We start from the raw sequence: 25,917 nt of genomic DNA on the forward strand, positions 1-25,917 counted from the left end.
ATCTCCTCATTCTCTTCTCAAAACAGACACCAGAGGGATCTTGTCAAAATCTAAGTCAAGTGTCTCATGACTGTCCACTGAATTCCCATTTCTGAGTAAAAGCTGAAGTCCTTATAAGGCCCTCCAAGGAGCACTGTGATTGGCCTCACTCCCCTGGCCTCTCTGATTTCATCACTTATTCACTTCATACTAGTTCACTTTGCTCTAACATGCTAAGGTAACTGTTATTCCCTAAACAGTAAGCTGTCCCTTCAGAGCATTTGCATCCGTGCCTGGACATTTTTCTCTTAATAGCCACAAGGATGGTCCCTCCTCTCCCTTTTTGATCTCTCCTCAAATGCCCCGTTCTCAAGGATACTCTCCCTTGTTAAAGCAGGCAGTTAGTTAGGCCTCAGCAGGAGGCCTGAAGGCCAGCAAAAGGGGAGTCATGCCTTGTTATCAGGAAAGGTAGGGACCTGTCCTGGCAGCATTCCAAAAACAAAGCCACAGACAGACCCAAGACAATGAAGGCTGGGGAGCCTGACCAAGTAAGGGAGAAAAGGCAAGAAACCCTACTCCCAAAGAAATCCCCTCCTCAAATAAATATTCCACCCCTTAGTTATTAACAACGGTCAATAAGCTAGAGAGCCAAACCTGGGCATAGTTCTTCCTTGAACTTGCTTGTGCTCAATTCTCAAGAGTATGCTCTATCATTAATAAACTTCACTTGCTCCACTCAACCACTATCCGGTCCATCATTGACTTCTTTTCTTGCTACGAGATTAAGAGCTTCTGATGACATTCCAGGGATGGCTGGGCCAAGGCCTCAAGGCCCAGGGGTCTCCCCCATCCAACTGACAATACCCTGGCTACCCTGGCCAAAAATGCAAGCCCGCCTCCCACACAGAGATTCCCTAACTGCTCCCTGCTTTATTTTCCTACCTAGCACTTTTACTTATCTCTTCAATTATCTTCCACTCTCCCCTCCCCAATGTAAGCTTCATGAGGGCAGTAATTTTTGTCCAGTTTATCCATTGCTATATTTCCTCCAGTGCCTAATAGAGACATTTTGCATGTAATTGATACACAGCACATATTTGTTTGATGAATGAATGAATGACCTGTGGGCTGAGGGTGATAACTTGGGGAGAAATATGAGTAGAGTAAAAGGGACTAAAATAAGAAACGTGCTTGTTTAAGAACACCTAGGGAATACAGCTAAGTTGTTTCTCTCATCTAACAGATTAGTAGATGGTGAAAGTAAATCAGTATTGGCTAATTCTTGTTGTTTCACTTTGTCTACCAACCAGCCTCATTGTAAAAGTTGGCTCCTATCTTCAAAGACTGAATGGCTTTAGCCTGGTCAGTTTTTGGCAGTTATGCCACAACCAGATTGCTCTCACAGTGGAAACTCCCAGCTAAGTCAGAGAGGGAGCTCCTCTACTACACCTGCACAGGCCTGGTGCATTTTTCAGGGTCTTTGAATTTACATAAGAGAGAGTTAAGTTGCTGAACAGGGTAGATGCAACCATTGGAACCATTTATAATTGCAGTTACTTTAAATGAACTAGAAATGCTTTTGGAAAAGACAGTGTATTCAGTATTGAGGGATCTAATTGACTACATATGGAAACAATTAGAGAATTAGATAATGGAAGTTACACTTAGTTTTATATTTCAATAAGATTACTCGGTAGAATTATTTTTTACCATGTTTTATTTAAAAAAATCCTCCATGAGTTGCAGTGAGCTCAAGCAAACAAAAATATGACCTACTTCTATTGCTGAGGCCCAAGTGACAATGATTCAGAGGTGCCATATTCAGAACATAACTCACAGATAATTATGTTCCATATTTGTAAGGAATCTAGTACATAAATCCTTAAATGGAGCAGTTTAACCAACTTTAAAAGAATGAACAGCTGAATGGAATTGTAATGATATAATGTAGAAGCATAAAAATTGAAAGAGTATAGTCACCTTGTAAATTTTCTCCATTTCATATTTATGCTCTCTCCTCTATTTATTGTATCATATATCAAGTAATTCTACTTTCTAGGAAACCTATTTCTATGAGAATAGCCCCAGTGATACAGGCATGGTCAATCTGGAATTAGAACCTAAGAATACATGACCTCCTCTACGCTCCAGATGGCCTTGTATGATTCCTTCATTCGTTTTGAAATGCAGAGAAGCTCTGTGGACATCAGTCAAACGGTGGCATTTAAATGTCTACTAATCTAAGGTTTTCTTGGATGAAGAGGGCATCTGGATAAATGTGCACATTTGGAAAGCAATGGAGTCCTAGTTTCTGCCATGCAGCCCTGTGAAATAGCTGGGATGAGCCATGAATAATTTGGTGAGCTCCAACGCAAAAGCAAATCATGTTGTCCCTCAAACCAATCCTTCATCTTGAGTGTTAAAGTGGTTAATATATCCATTGGTCTTAGAAAGAGCTTAATAACTGTTGATAAGACTGGTTTATTTAAATTGCCACTAAATTGCCACCTTCAATAACTTTGCCATGATCAGTAAAAGGCTCACTACATTTTGTAAGGTGGTATCTAAAGCTGTTGTTTGTGATGTGATGGCTGAAGCATTTAGTTATTATATTACTTAAAAGACACTGATTTTATAAGGTTCTGATATATAATTATCAAGATATTCTCTGTCACTAATAATTACTTTAAGTATACTTTGAATTAGAATATTCATATTTATCCTTCTGTCACATACTTTTGGCCTTCTTTAATCTCATCCAAGCATATTCTTTTATTAGAGAAGTAAAACATATCTTTAGATTATTTTGATGAGAAAGTCTTTCCTTTATTTGTAATAATAATTCAGATGTGTAAAATGCTTACAATTTATAAAGCACATGTATTTACAGAGCAGCCATATGCCATGAAATTCTTAAAGCCAAAGTAAAACTTTGCATGGCACCAGTTTTATTCAGGAATAAATATAACAAAATTTTATGCAGTATGCATAAAATGTACTTTATTAAGAAGTAGAATTAGACAATTACGTGTATTTTTTGGATTGAGAGAATAAGTATGTTTATTTATTTTTTTAAAGTAAACTCTGCACCCAACATAAGGCTTGAGCTCATGATCTTGAGATCAAGAATCTCACACTCTACTGAGCCAGCCAGTCACCCCAGTTATATGCATCTTTTTATAAAACACCTAGTAAATCAGAGAAATTTTATATAACCCCAGAATTACATATCTACACCCCGAGGACCTTGAGACATACATACATAGAAACTGTGAGACACGCCAAATACATCATTTATATTATTTTAATCATTTTAACAACTGTATAAGATAGAGCAGAACTTTAACAATCCCATTTTATAGACAAAGACTCTGAGGCTAAGAAGAATGCCATGATTAGCCAAAATGATGAATTATTAAGTGTGAAACCCCGTACCGGGTCTCTGAACTAAGTAAGTCTAAATCTCCTTCCTGAATTTCATGCCCATTTTAATAACAATGGTAAAGGACAAAGAACTATAAAGAAAAAGGTAGTTAAAATATGAATAAGACTAGACCTAAACCATCAAATCAGGAATGGACTTTCTTCTCCAATTCTAATACATACTTCCTCTGATTTATAAAAATTCTATTCAATACATTTCATCGGTACAGCAGTTTTAGCATGGCTCAATTTCCAAAATGATCTAGCATGAATCACCCATAAGAAGTATCTAGCTAGCTAGCTACTTACCTACTCAATTATCTAAACATGTCTGTGCTGAGTTAAATGCAAAAAATAAAAATCTAAAAGGAAATATTCCCTGACCACAATAATGACTACAATAAAATTGTTCTCTGCATGACAGCCGTGGCCTGGTGTGATCTGTATTGGATGCTGTAATATGAACTAAATGTAGTATATTAGTCAAAGGATCTCAGCAGCATATGCAGCTGTTAATTGACAAAAATAAATTCAGCTGGTACATGAACTCATACCATGAACCACGTTTTATATTCCAACCATTTATGTGAAACTGAATGGGGCCCACATGGCATAACAAAACAACGGTTGTTAGAAAAATGACCCCCTCCACGGCCACTTGATTTGCATATTTAAGTACTCCCATGGTTTTGTACTTCATGTTAACAAAGTCCTTACCTAAAGGGGGATCAACAAAGAAACCAAAAGAAAAAAATTGTTAATAAGTTTAATTATTTTGTATGTCTACCAAATACCTAAATAAATAAGTAAATCCAGTCCAATCTAATTTTAGAGAAGGAATTATTTAAAATGTGAGTTTTATGTTTGGAATTTCTTAGATAGAAACTTGTGAAATTCAAGTTTCTAAAAATCAGTGTTCCGGATTAATGACAACTATCTCTAAATCACCTATGAAAACTGGAATGTGATAGGTAAAGGAGATTAAGAGTACACTTATCATGATGAGCACTATGTTGAATCACTATATTGTACACCTGAAACTAATATAACGCTGTATGTTAACTACACTGGAATTAAAATTAAAAAAAAAAAAAACTGTATTTGATACCAGGTCTATGTAACTATTCCAAAAGCACCAAAGTTGGTGCTTTTAACTAATGCCATATTTGCCTCTAAATGAGTGCAGGAATTAAAAAAAAAATCAACCCAAATCTGGTTATCTTTTCATTTGCTAAGCATAGAAAAACAACTAAGTTCATGAAATCTTTAACTGGGTATTGACAGGCAAACCCAAAGGTAACTACAAGTATTGCTGCCTTGTGGCATTTGTAACCTTGCCTAATCTCCTTTCCTGGAGTGTGGGTGGGACCTGTGAGTAGTTTCTAACTAACAGAATAGGTAAAAGGTGATGGGATGTCCCTCCTGTGATTACATTGGGTTATATAAATCTCACCAGCCAGTTTGCTTAAGAGCTTCTCCTTGCCGGCTTGATGAAGTACACAGTTATTTTGAGAAAGCCCACTTGGCAGGGGATCATTGATGGTCTGTAGGCCCGGAGGGCAGTCTCAGGTGAATGCTGACAGCCAGTAAAAGTCAGGGCCTTCCATCACACAGCCACAAAGAAGTGAATTCCACTACACCCCAGATGAGTTTAAAAGCCAATACACTCCCAGCTGAACCAATTGAAAACACAGCTGAGCCAACACCTTGATGGTACCCCTGGTTAATCTTGAACAGAGCATCCAGTCAGGCTGTGCCAGGACTCCTGAACGACAGAGACTGTGAGGTAATAAACATACGTTGTTTTAACCACTAAGTTTATGGTAACTTTTCATGGAGCAGTGTAAAACTAATGCTCGAAATGAAGCAGGATTGGCAGGCATACTTCAGAAAGGAAAGAAAGGACATTTCTATTCAAGGCAGTTACATCTGAATCATATCTGTGTGCAGTCTCCATCCTTAAGACATCCACTGTAGACTTCTGAAGTTACCTCAGTGGTCTTGACCTTGAGGCTTGGAGCAAATACCAAAACATGTAAAGTGGACAGAAGTTCTGCTTTTTTTCAAAGTATTTTTATTCTGCAAGTGAGAAATCATCCCCTGAGTCATTATTATTCAACATCAAATATGCAATATTTGAATTGAGATTTTGCTAATGCACCAAGCAAAAAAAAATAACAATATTCTTTTATTTTTCTTGTTGTCCCTTGATTTTCTTGAGTGCCCTTTATAAAAAGTCAAGGCATACCCAGGGAAAAGAACTGAATTTTAGCAACTATGGAATAATGTTTCTTAATTTCAAAGACTATTAAATGTCAGAATACCATGTGAAGAAAGGTGAAAATGTTTGAAAATGATAGTTTTGATTATTATTAAATTGTGAATAGTGTTTGGAAGAAATTTTGGTGTATTTACAAGCATTGTGGTGTTTCTTGATTTATTATTTGTATAGTTTCCATTACTATTATACAAATTACCATGAACTTTGCAGTTTGACAGCATAAATTTACTATCTCACAGTTTAATAGGTCAGAAATCTAGTAGGCTTAGCAGGTTTCTTTATCCTAGGTCCCACAAAACCAAAACAAGGTATTCTCAGGGCTGTGCATTTTCCAGAGGTTCTGGGGAAGAATCTATTTCCAGATTCTTTTAGAATCCATCCATAGGCAGAATTCAATTCCAGGGGGGTGGGCTCCCGAGGACATGCTTCCTTGCTGGATGTTGGCAGAGAACTGTTTTCAGATTCTTGAGATGAAGTTGGCTCACGGCCTTGGCTCATGGCCAACTTCCTTTATCTTCAAAGTCAGCATTAGGGGTTCAAGCCCTTCTCATGTTTCAATTTATTTTTTGCCTCATCTCTCTCCTTCTGCATCTCTTCAACTGTAGGCAGAGAAATTTCTCTCTGTTCAAGGATTTGTATGGTTGAATTTAGCATATCTGGATAAACCAAGCTGATTTCCTCATCTCAAATGCTGTAATCTTAATATCTGCAGAGTCCCTTTTAATATAGAACTACAATATATCCATAAGTTCTGGGAATCAGGGAGTGGGCATCTTGGTGGAGGAACATTATTCTGTCTACCACACTGTTCTTCAGATGAATTAAGTTATAATTTAGTAGCAGACAGCTATATGGAGCCACTAACATCTTCAAGTTGGGGGAAATAGTGTCCAACAGAGTTTTTGATTGTGCCATTTTTGTGATCTTCATTAAGAATTAACCCAATCTGGGGTGCCTGGGTGGCTCAGTTGGATAAGTGTCTGCCTTTGGCTCAGGTAGCGATCCCAGACCCTTGGGATCCAGCAGAAGTTGTGTAGGACTCCCTGCGCCATGGGGAGCCTGCTTCTCCTCCCTCTGCCCACCACCCTCTCCCTCCCAGGTTTGTGCTCTCTTTTTCATGTTCTCTCTCTTTCTCAAATAAATAAATAAATAAATAAAATATTTGGGAAAAAATATAATTAATCCGATCAGACTAGAATGGGGCACACAGGGACGCCTGGGTGGCTCAGTGGTTTAGTGCCTGCCTTTGGTCCAGGGCTTGATTTTGGAGTCCCGGGATTGAGTCCCACATCAGGCACCCTGCATGCCTGCTTCTCCCTCTGCGTACGTCTCTGCTCTTTTCCCTCCGTGTTTTTTTTTTATGAATAAACAAAATCTTTAAAACAAAAAGAATGGGACACACAATGTTGATTATATACAAAAGCAAAAGTTTAAAGCAGAAAAGCATATAACTTGTAATATTTTCTTTTCTTCCATGTACAGAAGCTCATTTGAAAGTCTGTATATAGCTACCAAACTTCATTAACTTTTATGTTTTTACATCTAGTTGTCTAACAATTAAATGTTCTTCTATTTTTCATTCTTTACTCTGAGTTTACTTCAATGTTTTTAATCATGATAAAATTTACTTAACACAATTAAAAATTTTAACCATGTTTAAGTGTATAATTCACTGTCTAAAGTACATCCACAATGTTGTGTAACCATGACCACTATTTCCAGTGGTCATCTCAAATAGAAATTCTGTACCCATTAAGCAATAACTCCTCATCAATTCCCTCTTCCCAGCTCCTGGTAAGATCTATTCTACTATCTATCCCTAAAACTTTGTCTAGTCTAGGTACCTCACATAAGTTGGAATCATATAATTATTTTCCTTTTGTGTCTGGCTTATTTCAGTTAGCTTAATGTTTTCAAGCTCCATCTATGTTGTAGCATGCATCAGAGCATTAGTCATTTTGATTGCTGATCAATATTCCACTGTGCATACATGCTATATTTTGTTTATCCAGGCATATGTCAATAGACACTAGGGTTGCTTCTACCTTTTGGCTTTTGTGAATAATGCTCCTATGAACATGGGTGTATAAATATCTCTTGGAGACCCTGCTTCGATTTTTTTCCAGGTATATATCCATAAGTGAAATTGCTGGATCATGTGATGATTCTATATTTTACTTTTTGAGGAACTGCCATACTATTTTCCATAGCAGATGTATCATTCTCCATTCCCACCGACAGTGTACAAGGTTTCCAACTTCTTCACACCCTTGCCAATACTTGCTTTCTTTCTGGTTGTTGTTTTGTGTGTTCTTCTATAGCAAATATACTATTGGATGTGAGGCTGTATTTCATTGTGGTTTTGATTTGAATTTTCCTAATTATCAGTGATGTTGAGCATCTTTTCATGTGTTTATTGACCATTTGTGTATCTCCTTTGGAGAAGTGTGTATTCAAGTCCTTTGCCCAACTTATAATTTGTTTGTTGTTGTTGTTGTTGTTTTGTTGTTAAGTGGTAGGAGTTCTTTATTCTCAATATAAGCTCATATCAAAGATAACTCATATAGATATACAATATGCAAACTTTTTCTCCCATTCTTTGGGGTTGTCTTTTCACTCTCTTGATAGTATCCTTTGATGCACAGAAAGTTTTAATTTTGATGAAGTCCACTGTATCTATTTTGTTGTTGTTGCTTGTGCTTTTGGTATCATAGTTGAAAAACATCATTGTCAAATTTAAGGTCATGAAGATTTTCTTCTGTTTTTTTCTAAGAGCTTTATGGTTTTAGCTCTTCTATTTAGCTCTTTGATCCATTTTGAGTTCTTACTGACTCAAACTTCTAGTTTATTCTTCCATTTTCAAGATTTCAATTCAGATAGCAAAAGAGTACAATTTCTTATCTTTTTTTTTACATTGTTAGCAACAATGATTTTCCCTTCAATTTCAACTAGAAAGCTAAAATGAATAGTACTGATTGCTTGGTATTGTGTCTTATTTATTTTATAAGTGTAATAGAGAATGAAAGTGTAGATGAACTATGACTACCAACCTTTTTCTCACCAAATGCACATGTGGAAATCTAAAGAACTCAATTTTCTTCTGCTTGGTAAGCAAGTTGTTAAATTTGTGTATTTATTATTGTGTAATAAAGGATCTGGCTGGCTCTTGTCCCCAGTTCTTAGGAAACAACCTCTTAACCCTTGGAATGTCCCAAGCAATAGAGCTATCTTTGTTATCAAGTGTGGACCCCTGGACCACATTTGCTAGTTTATGTTAATGGGGTGACTTATGGTGGGCCCCTAGATAGTTTATGCTAATGAAAAAACTCAGAAAGGGGACTCTTTATGCCTGAAAGACCAATCATGTGTTTACAGAGTTGGGACTTTTAACCAGGTGATATTGACTTTACCTCTGAGGAGGCTGGAGATTGAGTTCAACCATATGGCCAATGTTTTATTCAGTTATGCCCACATAATGAAGCTTCAATAAAACTTTGGAAACCACAGCTTGGGTAAACTATTTCACTCTTTGATTCTGAAAGGGTCAGTCATACATCCCCCCAAAACTCTGCATTTGGAGCTCTCCCAAACTTTGCCCTGGGTATCTCTCCTCTTGGCTGGTTCTAGTTTATATCCTGTTACTATAATAAAATTAATTATAAGTATGATGCTTTCAGTAAGTCCTTTGAGCCTTCCTGAAAATTATTGGGTTGTCATGGAACCCCTGAATTTGTGGCCAGCTGGTCAGAAATGAGGGTGGCTTTGGTGACATCCAATCTTGCAGCTGGTATTGGAAGTGAGGGCAGTCTTATAAAGGAGTGTGCACATTGCCGACTCCCAGTACCTATTCAAATAAATATAACAAAGGGAGTAGCCAAGTATCTTTGTGTTAGCATACCTTAGTGCCACCATCTCCCTTGCTCTCAAGCAACTGAAATTTCACATTTAAGAAGATACAATTAAAAACCATGTATCTTCAGAGATATCTTTTAAAATTCAAATGTATCTGTGATTGGTAACATATTAAAATGTTTTTAATCACTCATATCTAAGCCACTTAATTCATTAGAGCAATAAAAAACAATCTGTAATGAAGTATGAAGGAATAAGAATTTTAAGAAAGGATAGTAACCTTTTCAAGGTTGGGTTTTCATGAGGAGCCCCAAAGAGCACCATGTCCTCGCAGAAAAATGAGATTGTAAAGAGAAGGGACAAGATACTGTAAGAACAGTTGGGAGTGTCACCAACACAAACCATCAACTTCATTATTTTCCCTGAGGCTAACTATACATTTTAAAATAAAAATTACTCTTCTCAAAATTCCCAGAAGATGCAATGCATATTTGTTTCTCTTTTGTAAAAAACCTTCCTAAGCTCATTCTCCTTAAGACAGATAACAAGAAAATAGCAGGGCAGTCCTAAGCCATAAACAAACAATGAAACCCAATGACCTTTATTTGTTGTTGTAGGTACTTGTGGAATTATAGCCAAGTGAACTGAAAAACTATGAAGCAGACTCATGTGATTCACCAAAGAGACTTCTAAATTGTAAAATATATGTATTAAATATTCGTTGAGTAGTACCATAGTTCATCCTTGTTGTAAGTTTTATAGGGAATTCAAAAGAAAAATCTGAATCATATTATCTTCAGAAGTCTTATAATTATGTTGGGAAAACATTTCACATTTTAGTGATACAGATAAATGTGGTAAAAAAATTCATTCTGAGAAAGATAAATAGTATAGAAACACACGAAAGTCACTGGTTATTTCTAGGTGGGTGTTTTAGGAAAAAATTTACATAAGGCTATTTCTGAGAAGGAATTTACAAATAAATAGCAATTGCAGGATATGTATTTTGGGTAGATAGACAAAATATGGTATGTATAAAGAATAGAAAGTAGAAGCACAGATTAAAAGAGAAAGTAAAATAAATATAGAAAATAGGACAGTATCTAGCCATAAACTAACAGCTAAACCCAAAGAACTTTGTGGAGGAATGGAGAGGTTCAATCAAGAAAGTTCTCCTGTGTTCTCCTAAGGAGCCTGGGCTTTATTAGGTAGTGGAACACAAGTAAAGGGTTATCAGGAATAATGATTACTGTGAAAAATAAAATAGAACTCTGGCTTTAGTATGGAAGGGGATTACATGGGAGTGGAATAGAGAAAAAGAAAAAGGTTAAGGGGTTATTGCAATAATCTTGCTAAATAATGATAAATACTTAATACTATATTGTGAGTAGGTTGAGGATAGTGAGAGAAAAGGAGAGAAATTAAAGATATACAAAGATTCTTTCCCCAGGAGCAGGTGATGCCACCAATCATCATTGGTTGGAGCGGGGGGGTGGGGGTGAGCAGTGAGAGGTAAGTGTGGTCTTGAATTAGTTCAGTTTTAATATGTAGTGTTTTAGGTATCTGCAGAAAAGTCAAGGATAGATAGAGATGTAAGTCTGAAACTCAGGAGAAAAAATGCATTCAATTAACATCATTGAGAGTTATTATTGAGTTGATTCTAGTTGAAGCCCTGGGAGTAGATGAAATCACTCAGAGTAAGTAGATGCAACAAAAGAAGACAAGAAAAGAAATAATAAACCATAATCCTGGGGAGTGCCAGCCCCAAGTGAGATAGAAAAGACAGAGAATCCAGTAAAGAAGAATTATATAGAGCGATCTGAAAAGTGGAAGAAAAATAAGAAGAGAGTGAGGTGGCAGCCAAAGGAAAAGCTTTTCATGAGGGGGTAGCGGCCAATAATTTCAGTTACCATACAAAGAGCACAGGAGAACAATATTAAGAATAGCTAATTCGAGAGATGCCTGGGTGGCTCAGTGGTTGAGCGTCTGCCTTTGGCTCAGGGCATGATCCCAGGTCCAGAGATTGAGTCCCACATCAGGCTCCCTATGAGGAGCCTCCTTCTCCCTCTGTCTATGTCCCTTCCTCTCTCTGTGTCTCTCATGAATAAATAAAAAATCACAAAAATAAAACCTGTTATTCTAAAAAAAAAAAAGAAAGAAAGAAAGAATAGCCAATTGGATTTGAGAATTAGAAGGTTACAGGTAATTGTAATGCAGTCAGTCCCATCTGAGCCTAGAGCTTGCTTTCCCCGATCCACAGGAGGGAGTGGAGAGAACAGAGGGTCAGCTGTGCTGTGAAGGCAGGAGAGTGGGAGAGCTTGCTGCAAGATGTTCAGTCAGAAGTTTGCACATGTATATACAGGAAAGAATAGGGCTTTGGTAAATCTGAAAAACATTTTAAAAAGGACAACTAATGGGAGAGAAAGGAGGTGGAGTTCAGGGGAGGATTTAGCTTTACAATTAATGCGAACACATGATGTGCTGAATATGAGAAAGAAAGATTACTCTGGGCTTGAGGTATCTGAGAGACTTTTTGGAGAGCCAGGGCTAGTGTGGGCCTTGAAGGTTGACCCAAGTTAGTGGGAGAGATGTGTGCACTCTGGGTAGAGAAACAATGTCAGCATAGTCACACAAGCTGGTTGTTACACTCATCATTAATTTAAGAGAAGCTTCTTGGGGTGAGCATCTAGAGCTACAAATTGAAACTGAGAAATGAATTTTTTTCTAGAATTTCTTTCCTAAAGCTATAAAAGTTTGATAATCAGAAGGCTTATAACCCTGTTTTTCTTATTTTAGTATAAAAGGATGAAAACCAAAAGAGATCATATACCACAAAATAAACCACTCAAGTTCACTTTATGGAACCAGAATACCTAAGTTTCTTTTTTCCTTTTCATTTATTTTTCCTTGTAGGCAAGATTTATTTATTTTTACTATTCCAAAAGTGTGCAAGTGTGGCATAAAAGCTAATCTTAATAAAGATAATATAATGAAGCCAAGTAAAATCATCCATAAGACTTCTGTCCAAAGATTATAGTCATTATAGATAATAACTATATGTTTTCAAGTAAATACCCTTCTGGTCTATGCATTTTTTACATATTTGAGATATTATAAAGAGGGAATATATCTTCAATTGCATAAATTTATAAGCAGTATCCCATGTCTTAAAAAAAAAGTCTTGTAAAACATTCTGTAGGGCTGCAAAACATACCCTATATTTAGCCATTTGTTTGTTATTAAGTATTTAGTTTGTGTTCATTTTGACAATTATAAATAATATTTATGTGCATAAAATGTATACATTACAGGTTATCATAATAAATATTAGACATTATATTACAAAAATAATGGATGGAACTGAGATATCCTATTTCTTCAACTGATATTTTTGTCAAACTCACAAAATATTTGTTTTATGTGATTTTATGAATGACCAAGAATCAAACCCATACCCTCATACACAAAGGAAAGGGTAGTTTTCTCCTCTTGGAGTCTTTCACATTGTAATGTCAGAATGAGTTTGTGGGAAGTTATTTTGTGTAAGCACTTGGTTTGTTTAGTTAAGCTGAAGGAAAAAAAATAAAATAGTTGTATCATATACCTGAACAGTGGTGAACATCCGCTGTAATGCATGCAAATAAAACATGATTTATAATGGTATTTAAAACAAGAAGTACATTATATCAAGGAGCACTCATGGAAAAGAATGCTTGCTAGAATCTGAATTGTCCATAACTCCCAAACCCACAGCTGAAACTAATAGAGAGCTTCCTTTTATTCAATAGATTAATGTAAATCCTATGACAAAAGGTAGTATGAACTCCTAGACAGATAGGTAGGCAGGTAGATAGGTAGGTAGATAAGTTCATATGTCAATTTTACTAGACTAGAATGCCCAGTTGTTTGGAAGTACCAGTGTAGATACAACTATGAAGATATAGTTTTAGATGTGATTAACATTTAAATGGGTAGACTTTGAGTAGCAGATTCCTCTCCACTTTGTGAGTAGGCCTCATCCAGTCAGTTGAAGACCCCAAGAGAAAACACTGAGGTCCCTGAAAAGGAAGGCATTCTGCCTCCAGACTACCTGAAGACTCAAGAGTGCAACTTTTACTGGAATTTCCAACCTTCTCACCTGCCCTACAAATTTCAGACTTGTCAGACCTACAATCATAATAACATGAGCCAATTCCTTAAAGTAAATATCTCTCAAAAATAAATAAATAAATACCTCTCTATCTCCATATATATATATATATATATATATAGTGTATATATAAAAGAAGGTATATATAAAATAAATACATATTTTTTCATATACATATATACACACACATATATACATATACACACATATATATCATATATATGATATATCATATATATTATGACATATATTACATAGAATAGCTAGGTAGGAAAAGTATTAACAGAGATACAAATATACATTTCTTTTTTTTTCCCTCTCTGGAGAACCCTGACTAATATAAATGGATACATAGGTAGTTACGTGGGAATGAATGGAGAGATGGAGAGACAGACAGATAAATAAGTGCTGCTTCCAAGTGATTTGAGAGTGTGTGCTGAAAGTACATTGGAATTAGAGTCAAAGACTGGGGTTTGAGTCCTGGCTCAACCACTTACTAGTTGTGTGGTCGCAGAAAATCTTTCAACCTTTCTGGTTTACAGTTTCCTCATCTATTAAATAGAATCAATAATAACTTCTTTGCACATCTTGGCAGGATATCATGAAGAATAAGGATGAAAATAACATGGACAACGACTGTTTTCTAATATGTATGAGTGCTAAGTAGGAACCATACAGTGGTAATCACTTTGCACACGTCGTATCTTTTAATCTTTACCAAAAACCTCCAAGCTTGATATAATTATATCTCAATTTTATAGACAAAAATCTTAGCTCAGATATTATTTCCTCAGAGACCATCCTGATCATCTTACCTAGAGCAGTCCTTATTCTGTTGCAATTCTCACTCACCTCCCTGTTTAATAGCTTAAGAGCACTAGTCACAGCATAAAACTTTCTTGCTTAAATGACCTGTTTACTATTTTACCATTAACTTGACAGAGAGTTAGCATTCATTTAATACTTGAAAAATGAATGTATATATGAGCGAATGAATGAATGAAATGCTTTCGGGAGATATGAGCATATGTGATTATTCACCATACGTAATCATTAAAAATTTAGAAGTAAAAGCTCTAGGGATGAACCTTACTGCAGTTTATACTACTACACAAACAACAGGGCAAGACTCATCTCCACTCCTGTTGAGGGACCTGAGCCTCAAGCCTCTTCTCTAGTTGCCATCTCCATTTCCCTGTAGAACCTGGGAAGGCAGACTAAGAAGGAAGGTACACTCCAGGACTTACATACTCTTTCCCTGTGCAGTGCTTACTCTGGACAAGCTAATATTTGTTGTGTTGACTTTTGCCTCCTCCACCATAATTTCTTTTTTTTATGTATCCCAGTCTTTCCATAAATCAGTCCTTTGGCTCTTCTGTATTGTTGTTATAGTCTTGGTGTTATCTGTGTCTAGATGATGAAAAGGAGGACCTCCACTTCTCCACTGGCTCATGTACACGGCAGGCTGTGCCCAAGGACCAACACCTGCATTTCCACACCATAGTCTAGGGTGAACCAATCTAAAAAAACAAACAAAGCAAGGACTTGAGGAGGAGTGTGAGAAAAGCTATTTTAACTGAAGTTTTACTGTTGGGAAAACTGTCACCAAACAGGACATTAATTGCCCAGGTGTCACCAAACAGGACATTAATTGCCCAGGTGTAATGATAGATCTAGAATTCTGATAATTATTTCCATTAATATGATGCTTCATTTTTTCCTTAATTGGCAATAAGTATTACAAAGCTTTTTCTTAATATTTATTGAGATTTAAATAAAAGAGAAGAAATGATATTTCAGAATGTGATGAATGAATACTTGCATTTGCTAAGGCAGTCTCTTCCCAGAGGCCCAATTAGGTTATAATTTCAAAGGATTCCTCATGTGGCTCTCTGATGGTGCCACTACTGTATTTTCATGCTTCATTTCTTACCTGCCCCAGAAATGGTGTTGCACATGGCCCAGCAGCTGTTGTAACCAGGCATCAAATTTTCCTTTTATTTATAATTTTGTAGGAATCTTGGACATGGTCACTCTTTTCTTCAGATGCAAAGTCAAAGTCAAAATATTACTTTATCTCCCAAAACAAATGCTTTCAGAGTCAAGTTGTGAAGGGCACTTTCCATTTGGCTAGCATTTGGCATCTTATGGGTTGAATTATGAGATCTTATCCAGCAAAAATTAAGCATTACCTATAGACTGGTGGTTCTCTTCATTGGAAAATTGTGCTTTAAAGTTGTATGATTACTGGTTCAGACTTACACATTGGATGAGACAAACTACACTTGGATTTCATGTGACAAATGCTCACCCTGCAGTGTTAGAGGGTGGTTAGAGCATTTGGTCTCATGGGGTTTAGTATTTATACTTTTGATGACAACTCATATTCCATCAGCTTTTCTCTCCTGAACACATTCATATCCAGAATCCCTAGAATCCTTCATTTCTCTGTTATTTTGTATGATGTTTGGATCATTTCCTTTCAATTTTAAATTCATCCTAAATTCATTCTTTTCATCATCTTGAACAAAGTTTTCACAGGAAGCAAACTTTGTTTTAATGCACAGTTGACTTGGCGTACTGTATTTTTACATGTGTGTAGCCAATGTGGAAGCTGCTACAAAGTGTCATGGTTTCCCATAGGTCTTAATTATATATTTCTTTTTATCAGACAAGGTGATTCACCAAAGTAAAAATTTCCACAGCGTAATAGTGAGAACAGCGGCTGTCTAATTAAGTCATTCCCTGGGTGAGAGAAATCAGATAAAAATAACTAGATGGGCTCCAGGTAACATCTAGTTCACTCTTTCTTTAACCTTCATTTATCTTACTTTAAGCAAAGAGGGCAGAGGGAATACTTATTTGGGGTAAGTTTAATGAGAGCTGCAGAAGTGGCCACCAGTGACCAGGTAAAGTATCTTCCATAGAATGAAACAGTATATAGAGAAACAGCAAGTACCTGATGCTCCAACATTCCCTTCAAATATGCTAATAAAATAGACTGAAATAAGGTAAAAATTATTAATATACTCTGCTCTATACTAAGAGGGAAATGTTTATAAATAAGGATGACTCTTGGGAGAATGTGTATATGAAAGTAGACTATGCCCACATCAATATTTGCTTTTTTAATTTTTTTAAAGACTTTATTTATTTATTTGACACAGAGGGAGAGAGAGAAAACACAAGGGGAGTGGCAGGCAGAGGGAGAGGGACAAGCAGGCTCCCCACCAAGCAGGGAGCCCCATGTGGGGCTCAATCCCAGGACCCCAGGATCATAATCTGACCCAAAGGTATACCCTTAACCAACTGATCCACCCAATTGACCCTGCCAACATCAGTATTTTCAAGAAATCTTATTCAATCTTCCTTTAAGCGTATCCTGATTGCGAGCAGTTCTTACGTACTTCACTACTACCACCTCTATCCCAAACACCATGGGCTCATACCTTAGTTACATCACTGGCCTAATTTTCTTCCTTCCACCCCTTACCCTTTACGGTGTTTTATCAAATCAGCACTCACAGTGATCCTTTAAAAATATAATGCAGGGACGCCTGGGTGGCTGAGTGGTTGAGTGTCTGCCTTCAGCTCAGGGCATGATCCCAGAGTCCCAGGATTGAATCCCACATCAGGCTTCCTGTGGGAGCCTGCTTCTCCCTCTGCCTGCGTCGTCTCTGCCTCTCTCTCTCTCTGTGTCTCTCATGAATAAATAAAATCTTTAAAAATATATATTAGGCAAATCATATTAATCTTCAGCTCAAATTTGGTGGCCTCTTTAACTCAGGATGGAAGCCTCACAATGACCAAAAAAGACTTCCTGGATATAGAACCTGGTGTTCTGATCATTTACCTATTTCTTTGTAACAGATCGCCCCAAAAGTTAGTGGATGAAGAAACACAGATTATGTTGTATATTATATCTCATTATTATCATATTATATAAAGTTACATTTTATTATCATATCTGGGATTGATTAAGTTCAGCTAATGATTCTTTCTCAGGCTCTCTCATGCACTTGGAGTCTGATGGTGGCTGGCCTGGAATCATCCAACAGGCCTTTTCGATTACAAGTCTGAAAACTGATGCTGTCAGAGGTCTGTTAGCTGGAACCTACAAGTAACCTCTCCAAGTGGTTTGCTCTTTTTGAGGCCTCATAGTTGTGCTCCAAGAGCAAGTATCTCAAGGGAAAGAAGGTAGATGGTGTTGATTTCTTAAGGTTTGGAGCTAGAAACTGGCACAGCATAACTTCAACTCTATGATATTGGCCAACCAGTCTCCAGGCATAGATTTAAGGAAACAGAACCTAGGCTCCACCTTTGATGAGAAGAATGTCAAAGAATTTGGCAGTTGTTTTAAATCAGTCATAGCTGGTAACTCCTCAGACCTTATCTTGGTTTATTTTAAATATTTTATTTCAATTCAATTTGCCAACATGAAGTATAACATCCAGTGCTCATCTCATTAAATGTCAGACCTTATCTTGTATACCTCTTCTTGGTCACTCATTTCTAGTCATACTCACTTCCTTTGCTGTCCTTGAACATACCAGGTGGACCCCTTTGCAATAGTGGGCCCCCTATGTCCACAAATGAAACCACCTGATGTCTCCAACCCCCCCCCCCACACACACACACACACTAAGTTCAATAGCATTCCTAAAAGTCAAATCTAAAATTCCCCTTGAAACTATGTAACTTTCTATACTAGGTTGTTCATTTCTTAAAAAAAAAAAAAAAGTATCTTCCTCTTCCTCTGGTATGCTTAATGAATGAAGTTATTACTGAATACAGAGTAGATGAAGGGTGATTAAGCAGTGATACTTATAATGATTACTTATGAATACAAAAATAACCTTGACTCATCAAAAAATTATGTTTGGCAAGATATAGTAAAACAGGGTTTTAACAATTTCATTTTAATAAGATTTTCAATAATGAATATTGATATAAAGAGAGAATTCTGGTTAATTTAGAATTAGCCAGAAAGTGATTTGAAATACTTCTTTCCTTAGATTTCTTTTAGTTCAAGGTTCCATGCAAATAAACATGTGAAGTTAGATCACAATAGATAAAAATTGCATCCCACATTTATCTTATGTATACTTGAGTATTATGTTCACGGTTTTTTCTCGAGAAGTGATGTGATAGTTTATTCAAAGATACATTTTATTTTTGCTGTCTTACAAACTGGCAATATAAAGCACTATAAATGGATGAACATTTTCAGGCTTTTAACAAGATGATTGAGAAATGCAAGCTTTGGTGAAGAAGTATAAAACACAGCAGAAGAACACACAATAGTACAGAAATGTCCTTTGATGAATGCTGTAGGAGGAAGGGCTAAAGCATAATTATCCCATGTCACTCCTTGTGTCTAATTAACCACTAAGTGCTATCTACTCAATCTCTTGAATCTGTCCTTTCCTTTCCACCCTAGCACCAGCACCTTGAATTATGGCGTCATCTTTCTGCAGTCCACCCAGGTAACAATTTTCTAAATGGTTTCCAAGACTCCTATCTTGCCCCCTTAAGTTCACTTTTCACATTGTCACTAGGGTAATATTTCTTAAAACAAAACTCAATCAGGCAATGACACAATTTCTTTCTTAAAACCTTTCAATAGCTCTCCATTGGCCTAAGGAAAAGGAAAGTTGAAACTCCCCAGTGTGATATCTAGGTCCTCTTATGGCCTGGCCCTTGCTTCCTTCTTCAACTCCACCCTCTGGCCCTCCCTCCCACACTTGCATTCAAAACCTACTCATTTTGAAGCACTTGCAGTTCCCTAAAAGAGCCATCTCTTTCTTACTTTGAGTCTTTGCACTTGTAATTCCTTCTGTCAAAACACCTCTTCACTGTCCTTTCCTCTGTGGGAATACATAAAGATGTTAATACTGCCCATTGTTTCCTTCTCTCTATACACATGAATTGGGAATAGCTAGTACAGAAAATTATGAATAAATCAGATGGTTCCAGGCAAAGTAGGAATAGTACCCAGATCAGGAAGGACTGGTCAGCATGAGTGGCCACATACAGTATCCATTAAACGAAGGTCCAGCAGAATGTCACACTGGACCGTTAACCCTTGGCAAGGCTGCAGCTGGATTCACACGCCCTTGCTCATGTGGAAATAAATGAATGTGTGTTGTCTCTGGCTTACTTATCTCATAAAGAAGGCCAAATGTATGTGGGATCACTAGGGAATTCTTCTGACTACTTTGAATTTGGTGCTTGTGACTTGGAATCTGATAGAATGAAACTACTAAACAGCAGTCAAACTTGAGGATTAACATTCCCCTGCTCCTAGAAGACTTCCCTTACTTCTGTCTGGCCTCACCTTCCCATATTAGGTTAATCCCCTCTTATGTGCCTCTAATAGTCTTTGCTTATCTCTGGAGTAGCATGTGTCAACCTCTATTGATTATAAATTCCCATTTATTATTTTGCCTTCTCCACCTATTTGTATGTTCTTTAATGACAAGGCCTGTAAATAATACTATCACCTAGTACAGTATCTGATATATAGGACTTTGAATTAATAAAGGAAGTCCTGAGACTTTGAAGGACACGAAAGTTCAAGACTATCACTACGGTATATTTATCTGCAAATTGCTAGAAGAAAACAAAAATTAAAAAGCCTACAAATAGAGGACATTTTCCTAGATAAGAATGACTCAGCTTACTTGGTAAGGATCTGTGATTTCAATATATAAAATACATCACATTATAACATAATGGTCAGAGTTGACATCCTTGTGTTTCTTCTAATCTCAAAGGCAAAGTGACGACTATTTCATGAAATTTATCAAATGCCTGTTCTGATCCTACGGTGGTTATTTCATGCTATTTTCTTCTTAATATGGTAATTAAATTGGTAAAAACGTTAGTGCTGAACAAATTTGCATTTCTGAGATAAACTCTGTTTGATTAAACTGCATTATCTTTTTCATGTATTGCTTGATTTCATTCATTAATATTTTTATCTATGTTCATAGGTTTCAGATTTGATAAGTTCTATTGACATTTATTCAAGTTCACTGAATCTTTTCCCATCTGCGCCCAGACCACATTAGCTTATCAAATAAATTCTTTATGATTTAAAAAGAAATTTAAAGATTTTACATATTCATTTGAGAGAGAGAGAGAGAGAGTGAGCACAGAGGGAAAGGGAGAAGGTGACTCCCTGCTGAGCAAAGAGCCTAACACGGGGCTCAATCTGAGGACCCAGAGATCATGACCTGAGGTGAAGGCAGATGCTTAATTGATTAAACAAACCAGGCCCCCTTTTATTATTTCACATATTTTTTATCCCTAGGAATCCCATTTGATTCTTTTCTAGTTTTTCTCTCCTATTTTCCTTTAAGTTGCTAACCTTTCTTCTAGAATATTTAACATATCCCTCATACTTATTTAAAAACTCTGTCTGAAAATTCCAACATCTGGACCATCTCTGTGTCTGATCTTATTGACTCTTTCCTCTTTAAACTATATGCATTTTTTGTTTACTTCTTCATGTCTTAGAAGCTTTTAAAGATCACATTACAGTTACTATGTGTAAAAAAAGAAAAAAACAATATGACGTTAAATAAATATTTTATACTACCTAGAAAAATCTGCGTTGTGTAAGGCAATCTCATGCTCACAGTCTTCCAACCCCTGCTTGGCCTCATGGGAATGGACTTTAGGCATCGAACACTTTCTTACTAAGAGATAAAGAGCCCATACAGGGATCCCTGGGTGGCGCAGCGGTTTGGTGCCTGCCTTTGGCCCAGGGCGCGATCCTGAAGACCCGGGATCGAATCCCACGTCCGGCTCCCGGTGCATGGAGCCTGCTTCTCCCTCTGCCTGTGTCTCTGCCCCTCTCTCTCTCTCTCTCTCTCTCTGTGACTATCATAAATAAATAAAAATTAAAAAAAAAAAATAGCCCATACAACCTGTGCCAGGTTTATCTTCTTGTGTGGGAATATCTTTCCCTGTTTCAGGCTCATTGAACCCAAATTGTTCTGCTTAAGTGTGTGTGTTACAGGCTACCTGGTCAACCCCACTGCTATGTCTGTCCTCTATGGGGAGGGGACAGCAGCCTTTCATTGCAGCAAGAGAAGGGTGCACGTAGGAGAATTGTCCTATGTTGGCTCTCAGGGCTCTCAGTTTCTTAGGGTGTCTTATGATCTGGTCCAATGCAAAATTCCTAGCAGATTTCAAGCAATGACAGTTTCTTTTGACTAGCTGTACTACCAAGGGAATTACTTTGAAAAGGGCAGTGTCTCTGAATCAGTAATTTGCTTCTGCAGAGTCAGAATATAGGGTGCATACAAATCACTTGGAGATCTTATTAAGATTTAAGTTCTACTTCAGTAGATTGAAGGTGAGATCTGAGATTTAGCATTTTTCTTAAGGCTCCATGCCCAGGGATCCCTGGGTGGTGCAGTGGTTTGGCGCCTGCCTTTGGCCCAGGGCGTGATCCTGGAGACCCGGGATCGAATCCCATGTCGGGCTCCCGGTGCATGGAGCCTGCTTCTCCCTCTGCCTATGTCTCTGCCTCTCTCTCTCTGTGTGACTATCATAAAAAAATAAAAGCCATCTGTATAAATGGTATATAAACTTTAAAAAAAAAAAAAAAAAAAAAAAAGGCTCCATGCCCAGAGTGGAGCCCAACATGGGGCTTGAACTCACCACCCTGAGGTCAATACCTGAGCTGAGATCAGAGTCAGATGCATAACCAGCTGAGCCACCCAGACCCCTAAGAGTGAGCATTTTTAAATCAGCTCCCAAGTGATGCTAACCCTTGGATTCACCTTGACAGCTACTGTTTAATCTTCTAGGCCTGAAATCAAGATGCCTGACTCCTCACTAATGGTAGCTAGCTTCCAGGATGGTTCTTAATGATCTTCACCTGCTGATATTAACCCTTGTATAAGTCCCCTCCCACACTGTGTTAGGATTTATCTGTGTGATCAATTAAATATGGCAGAAATCATGGTATGTCACTTCCAAGATTGGGTTACCAAAGTCATTATGGCTTCTGTCTTGGTTCATGTCCTTTCTCTCCATCTCAGATCATTGACTTCAGTGAACGTTCACTGCCATATCTTCCATGTAAATAGAGTCTTCCCTGCGATTGAACATCTCTATGGAGAGGCTGACCTAGTGAGGAACTATGGCCTAAAGTCAACTTAGAGTGGTGAACTAAGTGAGATTTTAAGTGGACCTAACCCTATTTAAGCCATCAGATGACTATATCCTCAGAGGCCAGGTTGACTACAACCTCCTAAGAGATTCTGAGTTAGAACCACCCAATTAAGCTGAATCCCTGACCCTCAGAGACTGTTAAATAATAAAGATTTGTTATTTTAATTTAGGAAGAAATTTCTTATGATGTAATAGATAACTAATACAAGTTGCTTAACTTCTCCATTTTATATCAATAGTATCGGTGGGCCTCAGAGAAATTAGATCAATACTTTTCACTTCAGGTTTTTTAGTGATTAAATTTCCCCAAATATGGTCAATTCCTAATCCCTAATCCCTATGAATGTCCTTATAAGGAGAGACCTGGAGAAACAGACACACAAGGAAGAAGGCCATACAATGCCAACAGAAGCTGAGAATGGAGCGATGCAACTGCAAGCCAAGGAATGCGAAGGATTGCCAAGGATTGCCAGCAATCACAGAAGCTTGGAAGAGGCTTTCAGAGCTTTCAGGAGCTTGGCTCTGCCAACCCCTTGGTTTTTCACTTCTAGCTTCCTGAACTATGAGAGAATAAATTTCAGTTTAATTAAGCTACCCAGTTTACAGTAATTTTTATGGAAGTTCTAGGAAACTGATACAGATGCCCATCAGAATGATTTGTGAAACACCTAAAAAATAGACATGCCAGTTTCCCATTGAAGACACAGTAAGAATCTCAAATTCTTATTCGTATTCATAAATACCTGCGACTCAGGTTTATGTGTTTTAAATCCAAAGCTTGTTATAATGCATAGTCAAACTTGAAAATCTCTGGACTGGATGATTTTGAAGGCTCAACTTTACAACTCAATGGTTTCAAGTCCTGATGGACTATTTTAAAAGAAAAGAAAATACAAATTTATAACTTACTTTGGTTATTCATGCAAACACATGAAAGCCATTTGCAATTGTTTGTGTGGATACATGAATAGACTTAATTAACTGTGTGGTACATAGACATTCTAGGTGTTGAGTTATTCATATTAAATTGTTTGTTTTGGAGTTGATACTAGTTTCAAAGACAAGTGCATTTAAATATTTAAAGATTTATAATTATCCCAAACAAGAACAGCATATGGTTTTGCTCCTGTAAGTGCTCCACAAAGAATAACTGCCTGTATTTTGCTGCATTTTTGAATTGTGTGATAAAGGAGAAAATTATCAGGATCTGGCTCCTCAGTTTTTGCTAAAATAATTACTGAAAAAATTGAACAGATGCTAGATATAAATAAATTTCATAAACTCAGATATTTGAAGATCTGTGGATTCTGGGCACTACTTGTAGAGATATATTTATGATGGCCTCAATGAAACAATTATTTTGTGTTTTTCCAGGTCAGTGCAGTGAGGTGAATCTCTCCTTCAAAAAACACCATAGCAACATTGTGTTGGAATGTCAATTCTTATCTGGCAGTAGGAGGGCAAACAAGCTCTTATTTCTATATAACCAGAGACTCAGCAGCCATAAATTACTTCCAAAATCATAATGTTCTTCTTTTTCTGTTCTCTACTGGCAGTACCCAAAGCACAGAAAATAAAATCTCTCTACTGAAAATAGAGATTCTAAAATTTGTTCCTATGACTTATAAAAAGAAGAGGTGACACCAATAGGATATGACCACATGGATCTCATTACACATGGTGAGGGCTTGGTGAGAAAGGCTGCCACTTCCACTGCATCATCAAATTTACCGAAGAAGAGGATTAGGCCAATTGGCAAGTGCCATTCTTGGGGAATTAAATTTAGAGCTGCTATCACTGCCACACTCACAACAGTACAGTAAAATCAGATGAATATACACAGAAAAGTTGAGAAGTATAAGATTATGTTTCTAACAGCGTACGCTTACCAGAGGGCAACTTAGGATTTATGATGATTTCTGTGTATTCAGGCAGAAGGAGCCAGCATGCAGCAGAAGATGTGATTCACATGTGGGCTTCAATTAAGGCTATCAAAGAGCAACAAGGGAACAAGATACAAGGGTAGGAAGGTAATTAGAACTTACTCTTAACATTTCTTAATTGCCAACCTTTATCAGTAGCAGATGGTAGGTGGGCAGGAATTTTGGGGAATAGCCACCTTTTTGACATTACCTCTAATTAAGAAGGCTTCTCAGTTATCAGGACAAACTTTGAAATCATTGTATTTTTCCCAGGTCAATATTAACTCAGAAGGTGTAATGAAGTCTGTTCCCCTTCTGTCTATCATTTACTCTAGCTGCTTCCATCTGTTCTAAGGTGAAAAGATGAACTTTTCAATGATTCTTGTCCAGGCTGCACACTCAGGGGTCCCCAATGACTCATGAGTGTTACTTCTCACTGGGTAAGTTTTAGGGGAGAATCATCCTAATCACATCATTGAGACAGACCTTAGAGAATCTAAAATGGGCTCTAATATGTCAGACCACCATATGCCATAACAAGGGGATTTGATACAAAACAACAATGGAAACAAAATATTGCTACCCAGCACTCAGTTCCAACGCAATACTGTTTTGAAAGAAGGAAACCATCCCAGGCCAGTGCAAGACCAGTGCAGACCAGTTGAAGATGTTTATTATTTTTCTTTACAAATCCTATTCTTAGTAGACCCTAGGTTAAGACAATCACTCTGCCTAAATGCAGTTTTCTTTAAAAAAAAAAAATGTTTATTTTAGAGAGAGCAGGGGGAGGGGCAAAGGGAGAGTGAGAGAGAGAATCCTCAAGCAGATTCCCCACTGAGTGCAGAGCCCAATGTGGGGCTTGATCCCCAAGCCTGACATCATGGCCTGAGCCAAAATCAAGAGTTGGCCACTTAACTGACTGAGCCACCCAGATACCCCTAGATGCAGAATTTTCCTAAATGTGTCCAATTCATGTATCTGTAAATTCCTCTTATAAATACAACATCATCACTGTGACAGCTTCTCTTTTTATAGAACAGTTACTCTATGGCAATGATGTGTGGTTTTCATACCAACAGCATCAGCAACACCTAGAAAGTTGGCAGTAATGCAGATTCTCA

General features: G+C 37.2%; 1 long non-coding RNA gene across 5 annotated transcripts in view; it reads right to left on the minus strand.

The window, feature by feature from the left end:
* The window catches only part of LOC140623588 (uncharacterized), an 84,366-nt gene extending 59,476 nt beyond the window's left edge, over positions 1 to 24,890 (minus strand). For 4 of the 5 annotated variants that reach the window (XR_012023148.1, XR_012023150.1, XR_012023149.1 and 1 more), the window contains exons 1-2: positions 24,764 to 24,863; positions 23,618 to 23,744 (exon numbers count right to left, since the gene is read on the minus strand). This is a non-coding gene — a long non-coding RNA (uncharacterized lncRNA). Of the gene's footprint in view, positions 1 to 23,617; positions 23,745 to 24,763 lie in introns of all 5 variants that reach the window. The other variant, XR_012023151.1, reaches the window with a different exon arrangement.
* Between the last annotated feature and the right edge of the window lie 1,027 nt (positions 24,891 to 25,917).

Source organism: Canis lupus, chromosome 33 (assembly GCF_048164855.1).
Source record: "Canis lupus baileyi chromosome 33, mCanLup2.hap1, whole genome shotgun sequence".
NCBI lineage: Eukaryota > Metazoa > Chordata > Mammalia > Carnivora > Canidae > Canis > Canis lupus.